The sequence below is a fragment of the Aethalodelphis obliquidens genome, unplaced genomic scaffold (assembly GCF_003676395.1).
Source record: "Aethalodelphis obliquidens isolate GAN/ISIS:26980383/991018 unplaced genomic scaffold, ASM367639v1 scaffold28, whole genome shotgun sequence".
Classification (NCBI taxonomy): Eukaryota; Metazoa; Chordata; class Mammalia; order Artiodactyla; family Delphinidae; genus Aethalodelphis; species Aethalodelphis obliquidens.
This window is the reverse complement of record NW_020837972.1, coordinates 1,338,474-1,350,082: the sequence shown is the minus strand read 5'-3', so window position 1 is coordinate 1,350,082 and position 11,609 is coordinate 1,338,474.

Genomic DNA, 11,609 nt, shown 5'->3' with positions numbered 1-11,609 from the left:
ACCGCTAGGGAGGGTGTCCCTCCCCAATTACATCCCACACTGGTGAACTGAACTTTGTGTTTCTCATTTGCCTGATATTTTTAGAGTTTTGTTACAAGTGAATGCATTCATTAAAAGTACAGACAGTCCTCCGGTTTCTTTTGCTATTGAGATGAGTTTCACACAACATAAAATGAATCATTTTAAAGTCAGAAAATCAGTGGTATTGAGTACATTCACAACGCTGGGCAACCAGCACCTCTATCCAGTTCCCAAACATTTTCGTCACCCCAGAAGGAAACCCCGTACCTGTGAAGCAGTCATTTGTTATTTCCCCTTCTCCTCAGCCACCGATCTGCTTTCCATCTCTATGGATTTACCTATTCTGGACACATCATACAATAATACATGGCCTTTTGTGTATGGCTACTTTCACTTAGCATAATGTTTTCAAGATTCATCCATGTTGTCATGGATGTCGGCACCTCATTCCTATTTATGACGAAATAATATTCCAGCTTATGGACATATCAAAATTTGTTTACCCATTTATCCACTGATGGACATTTTGGTTGCAAAACTGTGGGTAATGAGTCAAATCCATTTCACCTGCCTTCACTAATCAAGGTCATTTTAAGATGCATGTTCTCCAAGCAGCAGTGGCCTAAACAATAAGATTTGCCCGAGTTGTTTTCCAGAAACTTAGAGTCAGCTGTGCCTAGTTCGAGGTGAGCTGGTTAAGACTGGATAGGACCACTGACCCTCCAACTGGGCATGCTCGAGTGCCTGCTTGGTGACCTTTTGATGTCAGAGGGCCAAAATTCCACCCTCAGATTGTGCTGTGAACGTGCAGAGACCTGTAGTTCAGTTACGCCTGTGCAGAATGAAGATTACCACCCCTTTTTTCCAATCGCCTTTCCCTACACTCCCCACACTCCCCATGCCTCAGACCGCCCTGCTTGCTTTATCTTCATCCCATAAATACCCCGGAGCCCCTTGCCTTCAGGGAGGCAGACTCCTATCTCCTCACTTGGCTGTCTTATGAATAAACCCTTTCTTTGCTGCAAACCTCAGTGTCCCAGCGTTTCGGCTTGTGCAACGGGCAAAACGAACCTGGTTCAGTAACAGTTGTTTTCATATTTTGGCTATTGTGAATAATGCTGCTATGAATGCTGGTGTACAAACACTTGTTTGAGTCCCTGCCTTCAATTCTTTTGGATATACCCAGAAGTGGATCAGATGGTAATTCTTTTTGTTTTGGCTGCGCTGCGCAGCACGCAGGAATCTTAGTTCCCCAACCTGGGATAGAACCCATGCCCAGCGTCTTGACCACTGGACTGCCAGGGAAGTCTCTCCCAGATATTTTTATTCTTTTGAATACTATTGTAAATAGAATTGTTGTCTTAATTTCCTTTTAGGATTATTCATTGCTGGTGTATGGAAACACAACTGATTTTTGTATGTTGACCTAAAGTCGATTTTTTTGAACTTAAATAGCATGTATTATTTGGAGACTTGCTTTTTGAGCTAAGCATTCTGTTAGAATTATCCATGGTGATACACATACCTAGTCCATTCATTTTTCTCTATTGCATTGTATGCTACACATGAAGATATCACGATTTATCTCTTTAGTGATTGTGAGTCGGGCTGTTTTCAGTCTTTTACTATTCAAATAGGGATGTTCTGCACATGCCCAGGGAATGGTTCTCAGCCAGCAGTGTCACCTGGTGTGCAAGCTTTTTAGCATTTCCAACAACAAAGGCCCCACCTCCAGAGGTAACAATTCAGTTGATTTGGAGTAGAGGTTGGGCATCAGTAGTTTTTAGAAGATCCTTAAATGATTCTAATGTTCAGTCTGTGTTGAGAACCACTATTCTAGAGTGCACAGTATACCCAGGAGTGGAATTCCTGAGAGTATGCATCTTCAGTTTTATTTGATGTACAATTATTACCAGCGTGGCTGTCCTGTACCAGCACAACCAGGCTGTACGCCCATCAGCAGTGTATAGGTCCACATTCCTACCAGCACTTGGCATTGTCAGACTTCAAATTTTTGCCAGTTGATCTCTCATAAGACCTTAATTTGTATCTCTCTGATTAATGATTAGGTTGAGCATCTTTTCATATTTATTGACCATTCTTGTTTCCTCTTTTGGCAAATGCCTATTTGTATCTTGTGCCTATATCTATGTATTTGTATATTCTGCATATGAATCATTTGGTTGCAAATACCTTTTCTCATTTGGTGGCTTTCCCTGCCGCTTTATTACAATGTTTGGGTTAACAGAGTTTTTCATTTTTTATTGTGGATGAATTTTTTAAAATATTTTCCTTTATAATCTGCTTTTATGTAGTAAGAAATCTCTCCTGGGGGAGAGGGAATTGGATAAAGGCAGTCAAAAGATACTACAAACTTCCAGTTATAGGGCTTCCTTGGTGGTGCAGTGGTTGGGAATCCGCCTGCCGATGCAGGGGACAGGGGTTCATGCCCCGGTCCAGGAGGATCCCGCGTCCCACATGCCGCAGAGTGGCTGGGCCTGTGAGCCATGGCTGCTGAGCCTGCGCGTCCAGAGCCTGTGCTCCGCAGTGGGAGAGGCCACAGAAGTGAGAGGCCCGCGTACCGCAAAAAAATAAACAAAAAAACCCTTCCAGTTATAAGATAAATAAGTACTAGGGATATAATGTACAACATGATAAATAGAATTAACACTGTTGAATATTATATATGAAAGTTGTTCAGAGTAAATCCTAAGAGTTATCATCACAATTTTTTTCCATTTCTTTTTTTTTTAAATTTATTATTATTTTTTATTTTTATTTTTGGCTGCGTTGGGTCTTTGTTGCCACATGCGGGCTTTCCCTGTGCGCCGCAACTACTGACCCTGCACTCTAGAGCGTGCGAGCCACAACTACTGAGTCCGCATGCTACAACTACTGAAGGCCACGTGCCTAGAGCCTGTGCTCCTCAACAAGAGAAGCCACCTAAATGAGAAGCCCGTGCACCACAACGAAGAGTAGCCCCTGCTCACTGCAACTAGAGAAAGCCTGCATGCAGCAACAAAGACCCAATGCAGCCAAAAATAGATAAATAAATTTATTAAAAATTAATAAATTAAAAAATAAAGACAAGAGACCACAGGGAAGGAAGGGATCCCAGAAGGGATCCCAGCTGGGGGAGGAGGTGGGTCACGGGGCCTGGTGCTGACCCTCAGGCCACTCTACTCTCAGGGATGGATGGACAGGATGCTCAGCCCTGCAGACCCCTCCAGAGGAGCCAAACCCCCAAATCCTGGCTTGCTTCACTTCTGGGGCAGGGTAGGGAGCTGGTAGGGACAGAGCCATCAGTTTCTCAGCCTGTGCCTCCAGGCAAGCCGCTTCCCTTTTCTTGGCCTGTGTCCGCAACTGGGAGTTGGACTAAAAGTTTGGGGGGTGGGTCTTTTCACCAGGCATGCTGTGATCCCAAGTGGCTTGTGTCTTGGAATACAAGGTTTCCTGGCTCTGGGCTGGGCTGTGAACTGTGTGGAGGAGGCCCCCCATCCCCCATCTTTCCTCATCCCCCCTAAAGTTGCAAGGGGACAGAGAAAGAAATGAAGCCGTTAATGAAAGTGTGAGACATGGTGTGCCTTACCCCAAGCACTAATGGGGCAGGGGCAGGGAAATGGTTTAGACTTGGTACCAGGAACGTGATACGTGGTGAGGCTGGCACGAGCCCAGGGCTGCTCTTCCTCTGCTGTGAAACTAATTCTTCATTGTGATTCCAGGCTGTGCATAAAATGGTCAAGCATCCCATGAGTCCGTGGATGGTGGTGCTGGCAGAAGGATGAAGGGCAGGGAAGGCAAATCCATGTTCAGAATACAGGTCTGCTCCAGTGAGCACGAACCTCGGCCCCTGTGATGGAGGAGCGCCGATGTGATTGAGCTGCCACCAGGTGGCAGGCTAGTCCCCAGGGAATGGGGCCACACTGGGGCCCAATGTTGGTCTCTGCTGTTTTTACAAAGGGGCCTTGAGGAAGGCAATGCCTTGCTCACAGGAATGTACCACCCATGGGGGTGTGAACTAAAAAGGCTGCCTGCCATATCAGTAAACAAAGGATGTCGCAGCCATCAAGCTACCACATTATAGCCACTCCACCAGTGAGCCCTGAGGGAACTCAGGATGAGAAAACAAAGGATGCTGGCCCCATGTAGCTGAGGTGCATATCAAAGAAATGATTTCAGTGAGCCCAGACTCTTCCCGTACACAGAAAAGTGCCACATTCCTTAACTTAAGATATCTGATTTTCTTATCTTAACGGGAATCTTTTGATGTTCTGACTACCTGGTCTTTGTTGCAAAAACTCCTACGTATCCTTGCTTCCCCACCTTCCTCTTCGGAACAGTTTCTCAGAATTATCTGAGATGATGTGTCCCGGGTTTAAGTCCTCAGATTTGGCCACCGAATAAAACATAATTTGTAGATTGTGCTTTTTTTTTTCAGTTGACAGGGGCTTCAAGCCCAGTTGTAGCAACAGAGGGCTAGGCTGGTGGGAGGACTGTATTTTCAGAACTCAGAGGTCCCTGAGATCTCTTCACCTTATAGGCACAAGCCCCAGAACACATAAGAAATCATCTTAGAAAAATCTTAGACTGTCCCTTGGTTGCCTGGTTTCATCATCACCTCCCTCTACTCACCCAGACGCCCAGCGAGGGGTGCTGACCCACCTGAGATCATACAGGGCAGGTGCAGGTAAGGAATGTAAATGTGGTGTGGCAAGGGGAGGGGCTTCAGAGTAGAAGGTGTGTCAGGGTGGTCAGGATCCAGTCCTAAGGGGACAGAGTGAGTGTTGGGTCATGCCCACAAATGGATGTTGACCACCTGCGGGGTTCTAGGCACTGGGCATGTAGCCATGACTATGACCAGCAATGGCTCCTGCCCTTGAGAATAGATGGTCAACCATAACCATGTATTTCAGACCATGGTAAGTGCCACCTGAAGGAGATAAAAATAGCATTAGAGAGTGACCACGGCTGGGGGCTGCTTCAGCTTCAGTGCCAGGGAAAGAAGGACTGTCCAAGAGCAGTGTAGTGAGGTTTAAGACCTGAATGGCAAAAATATCTGGAGGAAGAAGCAGGAAGTTCAAGTAAAACAGCTGATACATGTACTATGTTCCAGGTACTGTTCAAGCGAATTGCTTGAACTAGCTCATTTAATCCCATCACCACCACATGAGGTAGTCAGATTGTCATTGCCATCTGATGGAAGGGAAATTGAGGCACGGAGGTCAAGTAACCCCAGTAAGTGATGGACCCTGGACCTGAATGCAGGTGGTCTGGCTGCAGAGTCAGTGGGCTCACCCTGAGCTGTCCTGCTTCTCAAAGGCACTGGCCGGGAATGAAAAGTCTGGCTGTAGAATCTGGATTCTGTCTTGGGTGTGGGTAGAAATGACAACCCACTCCTCCCAGGGGAAGCCTCCAGGCTTGTGCCAGTTAGTGGCAGAGCCAGGGCAGAGTCTCCAGCACCCCTCCTGCCCTCCCCTCCCTTCTCCTCCTCACCCCTCCCCTCCAGGAGCCCTGAAATGCCTGCTCCCTGCCCCCAGCCTCTTGGTTCACAGCTAAGTGGGCCACCTCACTCTAAAGGGATTTGACTCCTGGAGAGAACTGGAGACTGGTGAGAAAGGGCTTAGGGATTAGACAATGATACCCGGGAAGGTAAAGGACTTAATTAGGGGGGTTCGGGTGTGGGAAGTGGGGCAGGGAGAGGATTTGTGTCTTTGCAAAGCCAGGGTAGACTGCGGAAGTGAGGAGGAAGTGGGCTCCTGGGGAGGAGCCAGGCAGGCTTGGTTTCTCATGTTCTGTTGTGCCTTCAGAAATAACACATAATAGATTATAGTACTGATAATCCCTCCCATTTGTGCACCCACCACTTTTCCAGCCATTATTTCGCTTGGAAATCTCACAGCAGCCCTGGGAGAGAGGCAAGGATTATTTTTCTCCCCAGGTGACAGGCACCCAGAGAAGGCAGGTAGGTGACTTTGCCACCGGAGGAGCTAGGGTTTGGCTGCAGGTCTCCTGGCTCCAGGTCCAGGTCTGCTGCCTCTGCTTTCACAACATCAGTGCAGGGGGAGAGGCAAGAGCAGGGGATCAAGAAGCTGCAGCAGAAGTCATCGGGAACTCAGGCTGCCACCTCCTAGACGGAAGTGCCTGAACACTTCTGGCCTCCTTATTTGGGGGTGGGGGGTGGAGGGTCAGTGGGGGAAGCAGGAGGGAGAAAAAACCGTAAGGTAATAGACAGGTTGCCATCCTGTATTCTGGGCAACTAGGCAGGGCTGCAGCTGGAACCCGAGGGGCCTGCAAAGAAGGCTCCTTATCCTGCCCCCTCCCCTAGATATAACCCTCTCCCCAAGAGAGATCCACGTGTGTCCCTTCAACCTACAAAGGCACTCTCATCCACAGTCTGAACTTACCCTGGTGGATTTTCTATTCTTGTTCAACATCAAGGATGCCCAGTCACGAGAAGAAGAAAGACCACCCACCTTGCTCAAACATCTCAGACTAGGCCCTCCCCACCACTCAGAGGTCCTTCCTGACGCCCGGCCCTCCTACAGCCACATCCCCCCACGCCCTGACTCATTATCTGGCCCCCACTGCCCCCTCACTTCTCCACAGCCTGATCTCAGTCTGGGCATGCCCCCCATCAATACTGTAATTTCCCCAGGCATAGTTTTTGACTCCATGATTAGCACAGCGCTCAGTTAAATAAGTGCCGAATGAATGAACAAATGTATGAATGAATGAATGAACATTTGAATAAATGAATGAATGGTCCCCAGGCCTCCTGCTTCCTCCAATCTGGCAGAACCCTGCTCAGCTATCAGGTCTCTGGGAAACCAAGGATGATCCCGTCCCCTCCCCTCTGCACCCGCTATGGCGGCACTGGCCACTCTGTACCGAATGGTCTTTGGCCTTGGCTGTCCCCCTGTGGACCAGGAACTCCTGGAGGGCAGGACACATCCTCTGAGGTGTCCCCATGCCTGGCCCCATGCCCGCTGCATAAGTGCTGGTGGAGCAAAGGCATGAAAGGTGCTCTAGCTTCAAGCTCCACTCAGGAGCCGAAGCCTGGGTTGCCTGGGTGGGGGGGAGGGGCAGGCACAGGAGTGGGTCCCTCACCACTGCTTCCTCATTCTGCTGCTGTCACCTCCACTGTCCAGGCCGTGTAGTCCTGGGTGGTGCAGATTTCTTTATTCCTTCCCCACTTTGCTGGAAAAAGACTTGAGGCAGCACGTGGGCAGGGCTGGGAGGAGGCTCAGAGTCAGGGCCTTTCTGCATGGCCACCCACAAGTACAAGGGCTTTCCAGAGAGTTCCAGCTACCCCAGCCTCCTGGAAGTAGAGTGTTCCACAAATATTTGTTGAAGGGTTTAAAGGACTGTTCTCTCTGACTCTCAAATCCCTGTGCCAATCTCCGCACCACCCCTTCCCCGTTGGCACCACAGAATCAGAAGGCAGGGCACCCAGGGGCCTCCAACCTCCTGGTCAATGCCCTTGTTTTAGAGAAGAGTCATCCAAGGCCCAGGTCAAGGGCAGATGGCCCCAAGGAGGCCCCCTGCTGAATAGTCACTGCAGCACATTCACTGAAGAACATGGTCTAGGGACTTCCCTGGTGGTCTGGTGGGTAAGACTCTGCAGTCCTAATGCAGGGGGCCCCGGTTCGATCCCTGGTCGGGGAACTAGATCCCACATGCGTGCTGCAACAAAGGATCCTGCATGCCACAACGAAGATCCTGTGTTCCACAACTAGGACCCGGTGCAGAGAAAATAAATAAACAAACAAATGAATAAATAGTTAAAAAAAAAAAAAAAAGAATGTGGTCTAAAGCCCAGGCTCTGGACTCCCAGTCCAGCACTCCTGCCTGTGTTCAGAGCCGCCTCCCAGAGAAATCTCAAGCCCTGGGCACTACCTCCCAAGACTAGAACTGTTACCCAATATGCCTCCTAAATCTCTGGGTTCCAGCAGTCTTCTTTCAGCTGTCCACGTGCCATGCCCGGCAGGGTATACTCAGAACAGCACACCCATCACAGAGCTGGCAAGTGGCAGGGCCTGGATCTCGCCTCTGGCCTGCCTGATCTGTGAGGCTGGGCTCTTTCTCCTGGGTCAGGCCGTTGCCTGACAGTCACCACTACAACACAAAGCAGTCAGTGTCAAGGCCAAGACAGAGGGGCTACTGGTTGGCAGAGGTCATGCTGGGTTGGGTGGATCAGGGAGAAGTTCCTGGAAACATCCCTGGATCAGGCTTTGAAGGCCAGGGAGGATCTGGCAGGAGGAAACAGGAGAGGGAAGCAGCTCTGAAGAGGCAGGAGGGCAGAAGTGCATCTGAGGAGCAGCTTGGAGCTTCTGTGACTGAAATTAAAGTGTGCAGTGGGGAGAAGTGGCAGTCAAGGCCACAAGGGATGCTGGGATGAGCTCGGGGTGGGCCTTGAATGCAAGTCAGTAAGGTTGGGCTGACTCCTGAAGGAACTAGGGAGTCATTGCAGATTCTTGAGTAGGGGAGCAACATACCTAACAGGGAGGGAGAATTGCCAGACCAGGACTGGGGGGATAGAGAAAAGGTGGGGATGTGGAGGAGGGAGTTCTCTTAGTAACCAGCCTGGAGGAGTTTAATTATAGATAATAAATATATAATAAATAAATAAATATATAATCCAGATTTTGATTCTAGGATTTATTTGATCAGATTAGCCGCTCCATAGTGGGCTGGAGATAGGTAAGTTTCAGTGGCCAAAGGAGAAGCAGGCAGCCCCAGGGCCTGGGAAGGGCAGACTGGAGGAAGGGTACTTCATTTAGGCCTTTATAGTGGGTAAATCCAGATTTCTTGGGAGAGGGGGCTTGTTTGGGGCTGGGGACTGTTTCCTGTTGGGTGAATGTTTTCCTTGTGCTTTCCTGGGAAGCCTCTTTAGGCAGTTCCCAGGCTAGTCCAAACCCCAGCCCGTGGGCACCTGGGAGCATTTGGCCTAGAAGCCCGAGACTTGGGTTCAAGTCACAACTGCAGGCACTCTCACATGACTGCCTCCCTCCCTCAGATTCCTCAAGAAGTCACCTGACCTACCTACCTTAGGGGGTCACCGTGGTCTTAAATGACAAGCTAGGTCTGAAAGTGTCTTGTAGACTGTAAAGTGCTGAACCAACCTAAGCAGTTGTTCTATTTTCCTTTGAGTAGGTCCTTCACTGAAAAGAACATCTTGCCCCTGGAAGGGTCTAAAAGAAAGATCTCAGCCAGGCATGCAAGGAAGTTGGCTGTGCCCTGCCCTGAGCCAAAGCTGATGAGTCTGTAACCAGGGCAGGACTGCTAGGACTGCCTGAAAATGCTTCACAGGGGTGGAGCGGGGGCCTCTCAGACACCAGGCTGGACCCAAGACCCTCACTCTGTGCCTGGCTGCAGACCTCCATGGTGGAGGCCTCGCCAGGTGCAGAGCGAAGTCCTCCCAAGTGTCTTTAATGGGCCTGCTGTAGCCTGCCTCTGCCTTCTAACCCAGAGAGCCAGGGGCGGTCTGCTTTCCACTCTCCTGGAGTGCAGAGTACAGAGGTGGCAGGGGTTTTGCTCCGGGAGGTGTGATGCTCACAGGCTCCTAGGCCTCGCTCTGCATGAATTCCAGGCAGTAAGAGGAGGGCGCGACTCAGCACCTTCCATGGGCCAGGCACCCCACGAAGCTCTCCACATCTGTCACGCCACTAACAACTTTAGGCAGGCCATGGCCTCTTTGGGCCTGTTTCCACGGCTGTTAAGTGAGGTGAGCTGCTTGATCCCTGAATGATCTATGTTTGAGTCTCTTTCCCAGGGCTCCCCCAGGACCTAGCTCTGTGCCTATGGGAGTGTTTCTTACATTCATTCATTCATTCGGCATTCATTTATTGAACAGCCCCTGAGTGCAGGATGCTGTGGTGGGGGGAGGGGCTTGTGGGGATTCAGGGGTGAGTAAACAGGGTCCTGTGCCCAAGGACCTCATGGTCTAGCCGGGCAGATGCTCCTAAGCAGGGCCACATCAAGGTCCTGCTGGTCCTCCTGGCGCAATCCTTCTCTCCCCTCCTCTCTGGTTGTAGCCATGCTTCCTACCTACCACCAGAACTTTGCTCGTGCCTTTGTGCCAGCATGGAATGAATGAATCTCCTTTCCATTTCCTTCCCATCCCAGATGTTTAGGGCCCAGTCCAATTTTGTTCCCTCCATGAAGCCTTCTAGGATTATTCCAACCCAAAGCAAATTTTCCCCCCTTAAGCTCCCAGGTACTTGCCGGCTCTCTTTGGGACATTTATCTCGTCCTTGTATTCTAGTCGATGGTGCCTGTGTCTTACCTTTGGGAGTGCAGGATGGCATCCGACTCATTTCGGGATCCCCAGAACAGCACCTAGGGCCTGGCACGCAGTAGGAGGAAAGAATGGCCAAGGCATGTGACCAGCTGCTACCCTGGAGGTAGGATTAGAGTAGGGGAGGGGGGAACCCAGACAGAGAGGGAGGGCTGGTGAGCTCAGAAAGTAGGAAATGGCTTCATTGTATGGGGAAGGGGCATGGCAGGACAGTCAGATGGCATCTGTCCCGCAAATCAGACTTGCAGCTAGCTACGTGGGAACCCACAGCTCTGGCCCCTGGCTGTGAGTTGGGGGGGAAGCAGATAAGCTGATAGAAGGCCCGCTTTAATTGGGCCATCGCTTTCACTGTGGCTTCCTCCACGTCCACCCTGCATCTCCACCCCGAGGCTGAAGCCTGGCCAGGCAGGCAGCAAAGGGAAGCTCTGCAGAGCGGACAAAGGAGTGGTCACATAGGGGAACCCTGTGCTAGGCACTGCCCTGAGTGCAGGGCAAGCTATGTACATTAGCTTGCTTTATCCTCTCATGCTGACTCAGGGTCCAGATCATCCAAATCCATTTAGGGAATGAAGAAGCTTGGATTCAGAGAGGTGAAGTTGCTCCCTGAAGTCTCATATAAACAAGGGGAAGATTAGGATTCAAACCCAGGTCTTCTGATTCCCAGAGAGGAAGCAACCCTCCATGCCAGCTGAGGGTGCCAGCACCTTATGAGCCTCTCAGAGAGCTGCGAAGGTCAGAAGCGGAGGACAGGGCTCTGGGTGGGGAGATGGGGTCTGGGCTTCCTTACCCCCCCTCAGCCTGCCTGCCCCAAAGGGGGAGGGGAAAGGCTGTTAACACTGAAAGGCCCCAAGCTGGGTTTGCAGCAGTGGTCCAAAATCCATGGCAGGACAGGAGGAGGGCAGAAGCCCCAGAGAGAAAAGGCCAAGGCCACTGTCCTGGAGGCAGGGCGATGGCTAGACTTAGGGGTCCCCTGGTCCCCTATAGAGGCATCAGTCAAGCTTCCTCTCGTATTGGAGGGAGAGGTCCTGCACCGTGGGAACCTGATCTTAGAAGAGCTCAATAGATAGCACCTAGTTGGGGACAGTAAGGCCTAGAGAGTTCAGGTGTCTCCTCCTAGGTCACAGTGTAAGCTAAGGGTAAATTGGGGACTGGAACACAGACTTCCTGTCCTTCTCATGTCTACGGGCCTCGGACCGGGTGGGCACTCCTGCTCGCCTCCTGCTCAGGTCTCCGCTTCAGGAGGGCGGAGGGTACCCGCGTCAGACGCTCCTGCGCCCAGCGCATCTCTCCC